We start from the raw sequence: 14,432 nt of genomic DNA, 5'->3' as shown, positions 1-14,432 counted from the left end.
CAACCTTAATCAAACTGCCTGCCAGATCGTAGATAAGTAATGATTTGCTTGGGGTTCGCAAGGCCAGAGCTTTCCTTCTGTAGTATACACAGCTCCAGAGTGAAAATAAACAGCCTCGCACCTCGCACTGGGAGCTGGACTCTGTTGCTATCCACCACTCTGTCTCCACTCCAGCAGAAGAGAAGGAGCAAACTGGCCTTTAAAAATATCTATTTTTCTTTCTTTTCTTTGCAATCTGGCCGTCAAATCGGTCATGAAACCATTTTTAAACTCTTTCATTAAACAGTTAACAACAGTTGTAATCAACACCGAAGTAACAAATGAGCTATCATTAAATGCTTTAGAATTGGCTTTTGTTTTATCCAACACAATACAGTGACATAAAACAAAAGAGAAGTAGCTGGCAATTGACAAAAGCAATACAAAAAGAATCACTTAAAACTGTAAAAACTTGTACTTATTGTCTAGCACCCCCAAGAAATGAAAAAACCAGATTATGTTTCAACATCATCTGTCAGGCCTTGGCCACAGGGGTTCCACAGAACAACTGTTAAGACAAAGAGCATATCAATTCCAATTCAGATTTCATATTCATGCCAGTACTAAAGTCACAAATGTAAAATGAGGTTTATTTCTAAAAAGCTTGGCAATCCTTACTTTACATAGAGCTGGAAAAGGATTTCAAACTTCATTTTCAGCTCGAATATACTGCTAAAGAATTTCTAAGCATCCAAGTACCTGCTGTAAAGGACTGTGTGAGAAAGCAAGGATTCCTGCAGCTGGGTGGGGGGCGGATGAAATGACCTCTTGAGAGGAAAGAGGTTTAAAGTACAAGACACCAAGGGGTCGGTTTTACGTCAGGCAAAATTCACTTCAGCATCTTCCATCAGGTCGAGAGAACCTAGAATGCAGTTGTGGTTTACAAATGTCAAGGACAAAAAACAACTTAGAATTTAACTATTTTATTCTAAGTACAGACAAATGTGTAATTATAACCTAAATCAAGTTTAAAAAGAATACAGTTTCCAAATAGAGTTTCTTTTTCCAATCCTAGAGAGATTTCGAAGATTACCTACCTTTGAACTGCATTAAAACACTTATGTCTGATTCCAGTGCTCAATCGCTGATCATCTTCAAGATTTCCATTTTCACGCAAATTTTACTATTTCATTCATTTATGGTAAATAGCAAAAAAAAGAGAGAGAGAGAAAAACCCTGTAAAACACTCTGCAATGTACAATGGGCTCTATAAAGGTTATTAAGAAATGATCACCATCAGAAACAGGAGGAGAAAATTATTCTGTATATGGAACAAAAAGAATCACGAGACAGAAGTCACTGAACTCATAACAATCCTTCAGCGTGGAGCTGCACGCACCCGGGAGTGTCTCGGGTCCTCCAACGCCTGTCTGTGCATGCCATGCAGACCGGGACAGTGCATGCCTTTCCCGGTCCTCTGGGGCACCGTTCTGCAAGTCTGAAGGGGACCCCAACAGACAGGGCCCTGCTCTGCAAAAACAAGAAACACTCCACTCCTTTGTCACTAGGTTACGTATTTATTAAGTTGCCCACAGATCCCAGCAGTACAGTCACTGCAGGTGCTAGCATCAGACACAAAAGATGCTAGTATTTCTCAGGGAGTTAGAAAGAACTTTTATGAGCAAATGGGGACTTTGCCTACAAAATGTCACATGAGAGATTGTTTTTCCAGGAAACTCACATTTCAACACAATGGGGTAAAAATCCTTAATTGCACAGATAAAAAAATTCAAAACTGAGTTTCTCATTCTTGGTTGTTGAAGGCCTCACGAATGTTATAGGTGGTGGCTGCTGATTTGATGCCCTGATCAGCTGACATCTACAACCACAGCTAATGAAGTATTCCATACATTTGTCCCCCTAGCTAAGAAAACATAAATCCGATCCAGCATTAAGGTCTTTGCTCCACAGGGCTAATCATTTCCTTACCTTTTCCCTAATAATCTACTTATCTGGAAGAGAGATCCCAAGACAAGTAAAACATTGACAATTTTTCATTATTTTATTTTATTACTATTATGTTTTTTTTTACTATATGAATTCATTTAATGATGGAGTTTGAAAAAGTCAAACCCATAAAAGCAAAGAGTAGAGGGGTGGCTGCCAGAAGCTGAAAGCAGGGGGAAGGGCACTGAGTTTCAAACATGCAGGAAGAGTAACTTAGTTTCTCCTGCTGTTTTCAAGGGGGGGTGGGACACAGCCTTGGCTTACGAGGTTCGCATTTGGGAACCCACTTGGGACTTAGCTACAAGACTTCTGCTAACAGTAGTAAGATTTATGTAGTCAAATCTCTGAGCTCAAATTTATTTAGTGCCACAAAACACTGATATTGAATCTTTGTACAAGCTGCATTGTACGATGAAAAATCCCACCGTGGCTGCTGTCATAGTAACAAATGTGAAATTATTTTAAGACCTAACCACTATGACAATAGCTCTTTTAGAATGCATCCTCAAACACAAAAGAAATAACAAATAATGACAAGTGTGCTTGCCAGCCTAATAATAGGAGACCACAGTTAACAACCCGTCACGTCATATAATAACTCAGAATCAGCTTCCGTCAACCACTGGGTGAAAAACGCTTCAGCTCTGCACTGCCGATGAAAACCCTGGAAGACCTTATGCAGCTCTGCAGACCAAACGCGAGAACCGCAGTGTCTCTGAAGAGACAAATCCAACTAAAAAACACAATAACTTAAAACATGATGACCACAGCTTGGGATTGGGAACTCAGCATAGATGTCCGATCTGTTTTTGTTTTAATTTCAAAAAGGGCTTGGCCATAAAAAAGAAAGTATGCCCAATGTTCAATAAATAGGAAACAAAAGACCCGATTAAGAGATCAGAACTTTCTAATCAGATTATGACTTGAAATATGTCCTTAACTAGAAGTACATATTTCAAATTAGGTTTACGATAATCCTCCTTACTGCAGAACACAAGCTGTGATTTCGTTTTGGATGTGTATACAAGATTTACTTGGAGGAAACCATCAAGCGACCTTGTTCAAGAAGGTTGAGCACAGGAAGACAGACACCCGAGGTAAATTGTGAATGCGACGTAGCAGTGAGGATGTAGCGCAGTTCTGCTCAGGAATTTAGTAATCTACTAAGAATTATAACGACTTCTTCTAGGTCTTCCACAGTCCTGGGAGCCGCTGGAGCTGCTGCTGTGTGCTTGGACACACACTGGGGCCCTGGTATGGGAGTTGTCACTAATCATGCTAACCACTACACATCTCATTGCACAGCAAGAGGGAACAGCAATTTGATTGGGCGTACGAGGTTATTCTACCGGTGTTTATAAAGAGGAATAAATAGCACCTGTCCTACAAAAACACACTGTCACATTCATAATCACATTCACACGTGCTCTCTCGCACGGTGATCTTTTAAGCCAATCATCACACTTTTTTGATATGTTACAAGCTATGGAGTATGCCACCAAATAATGAAGCTTAACTTCATGTCACAGAAAAGGATTCTTTATACCCACTCGTACATTGTCGTAGTCAACAACTGAGAGAAACAGTTCAAATTACTGACACAGACGTAAGTGATAAACAGTACGTTCACCCCAGCTGAAAATGTTCGCTCTCTAATTCTTACTGCCTGTTATTCCCTGCGTTGTTATTTTGTTATACATACTCCCTGAGGCAAAGCCATGAAAATAAGCCAAAATAAATGGGCAGGAAAAATGCCTTATCCCTCGCTTATGATGCTATTTTTCTTTTTATTGGAATAAAAGAGGCTGCCAAGTTCTGATGTCACCACAGTAATTTTATGGCCTGATAAAAGTAGTCTTTTATCCATTAAACATTCGTCCCTCTTGCCAACTTTACCTCCAACCAGGTGGTGTGTGCGATTACTCACTAAACAGATATCATATTATAATAAAATAGAGAATACTAATTACTTTTACTCTGAAACCATAAAAAGCCAGTAACTGTCAGAAATCCCCCTGACAAGAGACAGAAGCCAGAATGTACTTTTCAGTCCCTATATATCCAGGAGAACTCCTGTAACACTGAGTGTTTGAAAACAAGCACATGAAACATGACGTCAGCTCTCTAGAGACAGTTAACGTTTCATGGAACAAAAATACCCATTTTAAATATATAAAATTGTTGAAATATTAGACAAGTGTTCCAGCAACGATGTGACAATCGATGTCCAAGTATCTTCAACAGTTAACTGTCTTTTCTTTATCTATACAACTTTCTTTATTATTTGAAGCTGTGGTGCACCTGAACTTGAGGGATACACTGATTTCACTGGATTTTTAAGGACCAAATTGGGTGTTGAAATCATCCCTGGACGTCAAGGACACAATTAAGCATCCTGCTACTCAGTGCGGAATACCCAGAGTCATCGACATCACCTAAAACTTTTTAGAAAGGGAGATCCTTGGGACTCACCCTCCTGCCAAATAGGCATCTGCATCTGAACATCTCCCGAGAAATTCCGATGCCCCCGAAAGTTTGCAAAGCACTGCTTCAGCACTGATGCCTTGCCAGGCACAGTGTGAGGAAGAGGTGAGAGGAATGATCGCATAAGGGGGAGATCACATTGTCCTTTAGGAGTAAGATAAGGCCCAGACGGACAGCAGCCACCTGCAGGAGAGAGGAACGTGCAGCAGCTGAGGGTGGCAGAAGCACCAGGTGGGTGAGGCGCCCCATGTACCCCACTGAAGACCTGGGCTTCCATCAGCGAGCAAGTCAGGGCCTTGGGGGAGGGGTTATAAGAGTGGTCACGTGGTCAGACTTATGCTTTAGGAAGATCATCATAGGGGCAAAATGCAGAAATGTGGGTGATTTGGGCAGAGAAAACCAAGACTAGAGATGGGAAGATGAGCTAGTAGCAATTTCAGCAGGAGTTACAACGATTGCTTTGCCCCTCGTCCTGAGTCTCCTCTCATTCCTCTCCCAGACTCTGAGAAGGCTGGAGGGCACTATATGGGAAGAGAGAAAAATGCTTACAGGTTACATGCAGGGTACAGACGTTACATGTGTAGACATAAATACAAAACAGTAGAAACTCAGTTTACGCTTCTACTTTATATAATAGAGAAAACATTATTTCAGCCCTGGATGGTGTGGCTCAGTGGACTGAGTGTCAGCCTGCGAACTGAAGGGTTGCCGGTTCAATTCCCAGTTAGAGCACATGCCTGGGTTGTGGGCCGGGTCCCCAGTTGGGGGCGTGCAAGAGGCAACTGATGGATGTTTCTCTTGCACATCGATGTTTCTCTCCCTCTCTCTTTCCCTTCTCTCTCTCTCAAAATAAAGACATAAAAAATCTTAAAAAAAAAAGAAAATGTTATTTCAGTGCTTTGGGGTTCCATACTCTTTTCAATCATTCTAAATATCAATTATTAACATAAATTATTAATATATATATTTACAGCTACAAAATGTGCACACGGTTAGGTTAAATAACCATGGTCCCCAGAATACAGTTTCATTGCTTGGATACGTCGCTGATATAGGCCTCTCTGGCCCCATATGAGTTAGTTCTCGTTCAAAGTATAGAAAAGTTTGGATGGAGGAAAAAAGGTGGAGAGACAAGAGGTACATTTATTCATTCTCATTCTGTATGCAATTTGTTGTAGGGGTAAATAAATAACTGGGCCAACAGATGGCTCAAGTGCATTCTCAGACGTGCACCTACGTAGGAAGGGAACAAACACTACGCCTGTAAAGTATTTTCATTTCTGACACCGCATACTTAGAATACTGGAAAAAGGCAAAATCTGACATTTACTTATTAGTGAAAAGCTAACTTACGTTAAAGTTAAGAAAGAACCAGCAAGTAGAAGCAGTCCTCGACTTAATACTAGGGTTGGACTGAGAACATTTACTTATCCAATGGCTGTTTGAAACTTTGTAAAGCATTTTCTCCCTCTGAAGTTATGTATGTGGGAGCTGTGCAGACTCCCGCAAAGACTATTTCGGGGCATCTTGGTGTCGCGAAGGCCCTGGCAGGTCACGTGGTCACTCGGTCACCCGAGGAAGCGACCCTGTCCGCAGGACCTGTGCAAACGCTGCTTGAACATGTCTAGTAGTAAGGGGCTCAAGCTGCTGCAGAAGAGCGTTTTCCATCTTGAGGCAGCTCGGTTTGTCAGACAGCTCTTCCTTCTTTTGAAACAAAGTCCGCATCTTTTGAGGGTCCTATGGAACAAAAAGCTGCCACGTACACCACTATTTCAACTCTCCCCACCCCCACTGCAATCTGGGCCACTGGTGGTCGGACTTGATAAGAAAAGGGGACAAGTTGCTCCTCTGAAGTGCAGGGGAACCCATCCCTGTGCAGGGCTGGACGTGAAGAATGACCTGTGTCAAGGAGCTATGAGTAATAGATTTAATAAGATCACAAATGCTGCAAACACAGTGTCTCCTGAGAGAGAAGTGGCTTGTATTCAAGGAGAACATCCAGAAAACCCTTCATCAGTATTTCCAAGAACAGAACTATTAGTAACCTTGACCACAGTTCCCTCCGAAGTGTAAATAAAAACAAAAACTCCTGATTTGCCAGCATCACCTTGCATGCTGGACTCGCTGTTTGGGGAAGTACATTTTACTTGGCAGATGCGAGCATTCCGACAGGACCAGCAGAAACCCCACACGTGGAGGAGGCGCAGCCCGCCGGCCAGTCTGGCTGTGCCCCGACAGAGGTGAGCAAGCCTGGCCTTCAAGCTTTCCCTGCAGCCCAGCAACATCCTAGCTATGTTTTCTTCCATTTGGGGTGGACTTATTTTTCAAAAGAACGTGGTGGTTTTCATTTTCTTCTGAAAAAATATTACCCTAATGCTGGGGTAATGATTACTTCTATACAACGCTAAGAGTTGATTACTGCATTGAATGCCAGAAATGAAGGACCTGAGATCACTCAGATGGTCCTTCTGTATTTTGAGGTTCCCTCTATTCCCTCTAGAAACGAAAAATAAAATAAATGCAGTTATCAGAGAATTTGATTTATGGAATGGCAACCGTAGGTGACTGTGTCACCTTCAACCCATTTTTCTGTATCAGATAAAGTCATGGCTGTTTTTCTAAGCTAGCCACTGGGATCTGGTTTTCTAACAGTTCAGAAAAAAGTGTCATTAATTTTTTTTCCCCAATGACCATGTACCTACCCAATGTGTCAGTCAAATAAACTATGAATCTCAAAACACACAAAAGACGCTACAACCATTTAAAATGCATGTATGATTCCCATACATGATAACAGGCGCATCTCACAGATGTAATGAGCGGTGCAAGGAACCAGGGATGAGTCCATTTTTACAAAGTTCAAGAACAGGCAAAACTGATGTATGGTGGAAACTAATGGCTAGTCAGAAGAGTTGCGCTTGCTGGGGGTTGGGGCAGGGCCACCAGGGAGCCATCTGAGGTAAAGGAAAGGTTCTACACCTTGACCACAGGTATGTACATATGTACATATGTAAAGCTTCATCTAGCTGTTCACTCAGTGTACGTTCAATGTATGCCTGTGTACACACATTTTTATATTATACCTCAATTGGAAATAGGCAACACATTGTTTCCAAGTGTCTTTCAAGTTTCGATTGCAAAATAAAGAAAACCGTAGCATACAAAGTACAGCAGTTACATGTGCCACACTATTACTAACTTCTGAGAGCTCCTCATTATTTAGTACTTCAAAGGAATCACTTCTGGGTCAAAGTAATAGACTAATATATAGGAGGAATTACTGGAAACACCAGCAGCCGACACTCACGGAGGTTTTCCCGTTTGCGGAGCACTTTCCTTTCATTATCTCCTGTAATCCCCACCGCAGCGGTAAGAGATACTATTGTTATCACCCCCGTTTTGTAGAGCGGAAGACCAAAGCTGAGGTCAAGACCGCAGCGCAGGCTCACGCACATAAAGAGGTGAGCCAGTCTGTAACAGAAGAGCCGAGGAGCAACTGAGTGTCCGCTTCTCAGCTCTGTCTGCATTAGGGTAATATGAAAAGAAGATCGAACACACAGTTCCAAGCACCGAAACATGGGCGGAGTATATAACCTAGGTTCAGTCATAGAACTGTATATATTTTTTCCTCTCAAGTAAGGTGTGACGAGCTTCACAGTTCCTACATTCTATGATTCAAGATAGACTGCTGGCTCTCAGGAATTGACCTTCCTACTCACATTTCAACTGACATGGAGGAAAAAATGTTCTTTAGGGTAGTTTTCTCATTATACATCACGTAGCAAAGCGCCTGAACCACTACAAACCAAGACCAGCACCGTGCTAACTTCAGTGTTTACTCCAGTTCACTCCCAAGTCCTTTCAATGTGACCATACTAGTAGAAGGCATGCCCAGAGTTAAGACAGAAAAAAATTAAAACATATTCTCTCAAAGGTTCCTTTATTGTCTAAACACTGTATGGTGAGGGGAATTTGGTGGGACTACCTGGTAATAGAGGGGGAAGAGCTGTGACATACACCGTGATTTTAATCAGGAACAAAGTATCAAATTAACAATCTAATAAGCTACTGCATTCTTCTGCATTACTTGAAAACTACAAGCACTGGAATTCAGGCACATGTTTAACTATCCTCAGAAGATGAAAAGCAACTAACTACACTGTCCAAGATTCAGGACTGCCCTTCCTTGAAAAGTACACAAGAAACATACTGGGCTAATGCTCTGCAAAATGTAGCTAGAAATTAGTTGGGTTAGGATAGGAGGGGCTGAGCAAGAAAGATCCACTAATATTTCTCCAAAACTTTGCTTCAAAAGTTTTTACGGAATATTTTTAGTAGATAGATATTCATTTACTTGTGGCTCCTAGCAAATAATGCAAAGCAATTCCTTTAAAAAAAAAACTAGAAATCAGAAAGAATTCTTAAAAACACAACAGAAGAGAGACATACCCTAAATGCATTTAAATTCTATAATAACATAACAAAAACATGATACAATCATACAAAAACAGGAGAGTGAACTAAAGTACGCCTATTCAAACATGATTTGCTTCACCTAAAGGTCAGGCTTGGCTCTCAGTTTAAAAAGTTATTACAACAATGCACCCACCCTTACAGGCGAGACCAAACCGTAACACAATTTTACATATTTACCAACTGACCGTTGAGAGAAGACTTACCAAGTCTGCAACGTGTGTATGCTTGTGCTTCAGAGGGAAAGCAGAGAAGGGACTTTCTGCACTTAGCAGTGGCGTCCACTTCAGGGCTACTAGCACACAGCCCTGCCAGCAGGGAAGTCCTGACTAGCAGTCTGCCTCTGGGCTGGGCTCTTCTCGCAGGAGATAAGCTGTTAAGTCATGCCTCGATTTTAGATCTGCTAACATACGGAGTCTTCTAATGCAGCTCCTCTCCTCACCCCTCCCTCCACTCCCCCTTCCCGCTCTGCTCCCCTCCCTCTGCACACACACACACATACACACACACAAAAAAGGCACTGCAGGGCAGAAATTCCTCAGGTGCTCGCTAATGGAATTCCCAGGGTCTCGGAGCCGCTTCGGGGATCAAGAGATCTCATAGCCCCTGCTGGGGTAAGGAGCAGCGAGTCTGTTCCATTTAATCAAATACAGAATGAATTTTCAGCTCTATTCACTAGCTTGTCTCCAGGGCTCTCAAAAGGCACCAGGCAGCTAGGCTCACACACATGTGGCTCTTTTAGGCAAGTATAATTAGTTTGATTTTAAAAAGCCACATTAATAATATCACCTCAGGACCATTATTCAGGGGACAGATGACAATGATACTGTATGTTTTAAGCCTGACAATGGGGGAAAGAGCACAAACAATGAGGGAAAACTTGAAGGATTAAAAAAAAAACCCCAACAAACCCGTTTTTCATTTCATTGTAATCCCATATTTTTAAAGTGACATTAAGTATATTCCACACGCTTAATTTTAATAGAAAAGAATTGAGTAAAGCCCTCCTCCCAATTCTCTTGAAAGTGAGTTAGCAAAACTTATAAATGAAATGTTTATAAATAAAGGGAATGTTTACACACAATATAAAATTTGAAATAAAAACAACAAACCAGTCTCTAATTCAATCCAAGTTCACAGAATTTCTTAGGAAAAGGCACCAACCAAAAACTGCAAATCAAGTTCTTCCAAGCAATCTATTTAGCAACCAGGCTGCAAATTCCCTTTCAAGTCTAATTAGTTGCTATTAAGCGGTACAATCATCTATCTAAATGCTACCTGGTGGACAAATCTCTTCTGACGTGTTGTCTTACCTACACTTCTACAAATACTAATAACAAGTACAAATGCTAATAACAGGTGACAGCTAATGCAATTAAGTGTCATAAATAACAAATTTTTTAATTAGTTACTTTTAGTTTCCCACCCCCAGCCTGACTGCACTAAGATAATGCTGATTCCTGAAGTCATTTCCCTGAAATTTTTCCTTAGACGCCATCACCGAATTTTAGTCTACATGTTTGCCAAAGAAACATTTCTACAGAAGGAAAATTTTACTTCAACTTTTATTTTGACAAAACCAGACATGAAATCGTCCAGAAAGCCATGAAAGCGAAAGGGCGAAGTGGAAAAAAACAAGAGGAAAGCAGGAAAACTACTCCACAAATATTACCTGACCTAGGCCCTCTGCAGGGCCCTAGAACAGAGCTCCCACTCCCATGCAAAGCCTTGCGTCACATACACCTTGCAGAGACGGGGTGGGGATCCTATCTTAAAAGGAGCTTTACGCCTTTCGTGCAGTCAAACCACCTGCAAAGAAGGCAAGAAGTGATGCAGAGCCCAGCACAGACGGGCCAGATCAGCGTGCTCCAAGCCCTGAGACTTCCCTGTGGCTCCTGACATGAGAGTGGAGCTGCTGAAGTGCTCCCCACAGGACAGAAGGCCGACAAGAACCACAGGCAGCAGCCACGGCATCCCACGTGAGTTACGCACAAACAGGACCTTGAGTCCCCGATTTTCCTGGTTGACTACACTATTCAAACAAAGACAGATTTCCTAAATACTGTATCTGAGTTTCTGCATGGAAGTTAAACAATACACAGTTGTGTATATATTTTTCATAGAAATATAAATGTTTCTGCTCTGTACACTGCCAGGCACACACCCCGGACAGGTCTTCACAAAATGAAACAGGTTTTCACTGCATTCTCCTCATGGAACTTACATGTATGAGGCAGCTTATTTCAACATGTGCTTCACAGAAACTACAGTATTTGGTGCCTCTCTGGGTCCCTAAGAATGCTTTCCAGTTGTGCACTAATTTAAAATTTCCAGAAATTTTCTGAAGTTTCTTTCATCTTGTCCTGTAAGTTGAACTACTGCCTCCCTTCTCCACATCCCACCCCCCGCCCCCCATTTACAACTAAAACAGACTACTCAAAAACATGAGCTCTGCCCTGGCCACCGCTGTCTGCCAAGGCTGCAGGTTTGATTCCTGGTCGGGGCACATATTTAGGTTGGGGGTTTGATCCCTGGCCCGGACGAGTATAGGAATCAACCAATGAATACTTCCATTGGTGGGACAACAAATCAATGTTTCTCACCCCTCTGCTCTTCTCCCTAAAATCAGTATTTAAAAAGGAGCTCTAAAGTGTAATCGAATGTTTAGAATTACACTAAGAACAAACCCATTTCATTCCCAGCCCCCTCCCACCTCCTCCTCCCAGACACTGCCCCATTAGGTAATGCCGAGCCAGCTGAGAGGCTGAGGGCTATGGCATCAGTGAGGCATGGAATCAGAACTGGCCTCTTTCATCTTCACTGTCCATTAGGCTGAGCATAAATCTCATGTTCCCTTTTAGTCCAACCTTCTGTTTCCCAAGGTGTCTGATTTAGGGCACAGAGGCTGCCATTCTGTTAATGAGGTTCTCTAAATTCCAGATCTCGGCTGGAAGGCAGCCTGCCCTTAAAGCACCTGCCACCGTCTGCAGTCTCAGCCAGGAAAGACAAGCATTCTGCAAAAGGGCTCCTTTTGGTGAGCCTTCCACCTGACATGGTGGGGTTCGGAGGAACAATGAAGGGAAGACAGACAGAGTCCCACTACCCCCCTCAGTGATTTATGACTGAAATTCCTAGATGTAGAGAGAAAGCAATAAAAGGTCTGGAGGCTGCAAGCTGAAATCAATAGCGAGCTGCAATGTATTTAGAAATGATAATGCATCCCACAGAAAGCTTACGGAGAAGGAAAATGAACTCCCTGGGGCTGGGAAGTCAGTGCGTCTGTGACGGCAGAGAAAGATACATTGTGCAGGACGTTTCTCCTGCTCACCCCACATAAATCACCGTCCCGCGGGCGCCCCGCGGGTGGAAGCTGAGGGGCGGGGACCCCTCTCTCTGCGGACGGGCGGGCGCCCCTGCTCTCCGACAGGCTCGTCCCACCTGCACCGCGCGTCCCTGTCACTGACACCCCGCCCTCCACCGGGGGGCGGCCCAGTGTCCCCGAACTGCGCCTGATCTCCGGACCCCGCGCCCCAGGGCCCGCCCGCCGCCCGCCTGGATCGCCCGTCCCCCGACCCCGCGGTGGGACCACCTCGCACCTCTCGGCGGGCCGGCGGAGCCCCCAGACCTCTTGCGGCAGCCAGCTCCCACAGCCGTCCCAGGTCATCCCGCGCGGACGGCTACCGCGGCGACAGCGATCCAAGCGGCCTCCACGCGCCGGGCGGGGGCGGGGCGGAGGCGCGGGTCCCCGGTCTCCTAGCGCGGAGCCGCGCACCCTGGACTCAGGTCAGGGGCGGGGCGGAGGATCGGGGCGCGCCCCCGCAGCCGCGTCTGCCCTCCCAGGCCTAGGCGCGCGGGCGCGTGACCCGGCAGCGCGGGAGCGCGCCACGAGGCCACCCCGCCCCCGCCGGAGGGTGCGCGCGCAGCCGCCAGATCGACTGTGGGGGTCGGGACATACCAATCTCTGCGGGGGTCGGGGGAGGCACCATGTGCCGGAGGTCTCCAGTCCCCTTCCTGCTTGCCTGCAAGAACGCCACTCGGGAAAAACCGAGTGGAGTTTCTGCTTTGGTGTAGGGTAGGTGAGGAGGAGCTGCCTCAGCAATGCTCGGAGATTGCCACAAGGCCTGCACTCATTCTCACTCTCCCCTCCCCTTAACTTCCCCTGAGAGGCACAGTCCTGCTGTCCACAAAGGTCCGCACGTCCGCGAGTGTCTCGCAGGCTTTCCGTTCTCTCTTTCCCGTAGTGTCTCTCTTGGTTGCATCTTCTTGGCGCTGTGGTTCCTTCTCCTTTTTACTGCTTTCGGTGTTCTGTTTCTCCTGCGTTTTCACCTGGCTTTCCAAGCCGCCCCCCTACTTTCGCAGTCACGCCGGCAGAAAACAAAACTTCGTTTACCGGGAGAGGTTCTGTCCTGGTGAAGCCAGCGTGGCCTTTGGTCCCAGCATCTAACCAACTTGTCGTTGGACCTGCCCCAAGTCCATTGATCTCACTGAACTTAAGTTCAAACAGAAAAAGGGAAAAAAATAACTTTTATTTAAAAGATTGTCGTGGCGGGAGGTATTGATGTTTTTCTTTTTCCTTCCCTCTAGATAAATAATAAAAAATTAATTGAAGCATAAATACACTGTGGGAGAAGGCGCAAAGAAAACAACAAAAACCTTGCTTTCCACCTTCTAAGTTCTCCCACCTGAGCGAATAAAATTAACAGAGTAACAGGAGACAATCTCCAAAGTTTATTATGCAGGGGATGTGCATGCGCAGGTGCCGTGAGATGTGAGCCTCGAAAACACACTAGGAAACGGAGATTTATGTGTCCTTTTGGACAAAAGAGAAGGTGGGGGTGAGGCGGGAGCCTGGAATTTCAAAAGGAAAGCTGGTAATTCACAGGTGGACAACATGTGGTAAATAAATTCTTCCTGGACAACCCCGAACAATGGGATACAGAAGGAAGTTCAACAAACAGGCTTTGCTAGGTTTCTTCCTACCCACCGCATTTAATTCATAGGTGGGAAGGCGAATCTGCTAAGGTGACATTGCTCACTGTTCCTTTCCTGAAGCAGGTTTTTCTATCTGGATTCCTTTAGGCAGGAAGAGGTGGCAAAGGTTCTCAGTCTTTTTTCCCCCGCTTAAAAATCAGGTTAAGCCCTGGCTGGTGTAGCTCAGTGGATTGAGTGCAGGCCTGCGAACCAGACAATCGCGGTTCGATTCCCAGTCAGGGCACATGCCTGGGTTGCAAACCAGTTCCCTGCAGGCCAGTTCCCAGCAGGGGACGCACGAAAGGCAACCATACATTGATGTTTCTCTCCCTCTCTCCTTCCCTTCCCCTCTAAAGATAAATAAATAAAAAAAAATAAAATATTTTAAAAAATCAGGTTAAAATCAATATCCCAAAAGGTATGTTTGGGGATGGCAAAACTTTGGTCCCCCCTCAATACTCGAAGTACCTACCACTAAGTGGCCATTTGAGAACTGTGACTTCGAGATAATAATGATG

The 14,432-nt window shown here is 44.4% G+C and overlaps 1 protein-coding gene across 5 annotated transcripts in view; it reads right to left on the bottom strand.

The window, feature by feature from the left end:
- Positions 1 to 12,756, bottom strand: part of CDON (cell adhesion associated, oncogene regulated) — a 97,073-nt gene extending 84,317 nt beyond the window's left edge. For 2 of the 5 annotated variants that reach the window (XM_037134159.2, XM_037134164.2), the window contains exon 1: positions 12,540 to 12,756. The gene's annotated coding sequence lies outside the window, so the exon portion shown is untranslated. Of the gene's footprint in view, positions 1 to 1,076; positions 1,148 to 4,458; positions 4,654 to 9,149; positions 9,313 to 12,539 lie in introns of those variants that run through there. The other 3 variants (XM_053659424.1, XM_037134160.2, XM_037134162.2) reach the window with 3 other exon arrangements.
- Between the last annotated feature and the right edge of the window lie 1,676 nt (positions 12,757 to 14,432).

The sequence above is a fragment of the Artibeus jamaicensis genome, unplaced genomic scaffold, assembly GCF_021234435.1.
Source record: "Artibeus jamaicensis isolate MK-2021 breed Jamaican fruit bat unplaced genomic scaffold, CSHL_Jam_final scaffold_660, whole genome shotgun sequence".
Lineage (NCBI taxonomy): Eukaryota > Metazoa > Chordata > Mammalia > Chiroptera > Phyllostomidae > Artibeus > Artibeus jamaicensis.
This window is presented reverse-complemented; position numbering and strand designations above follow the sequence as displayed.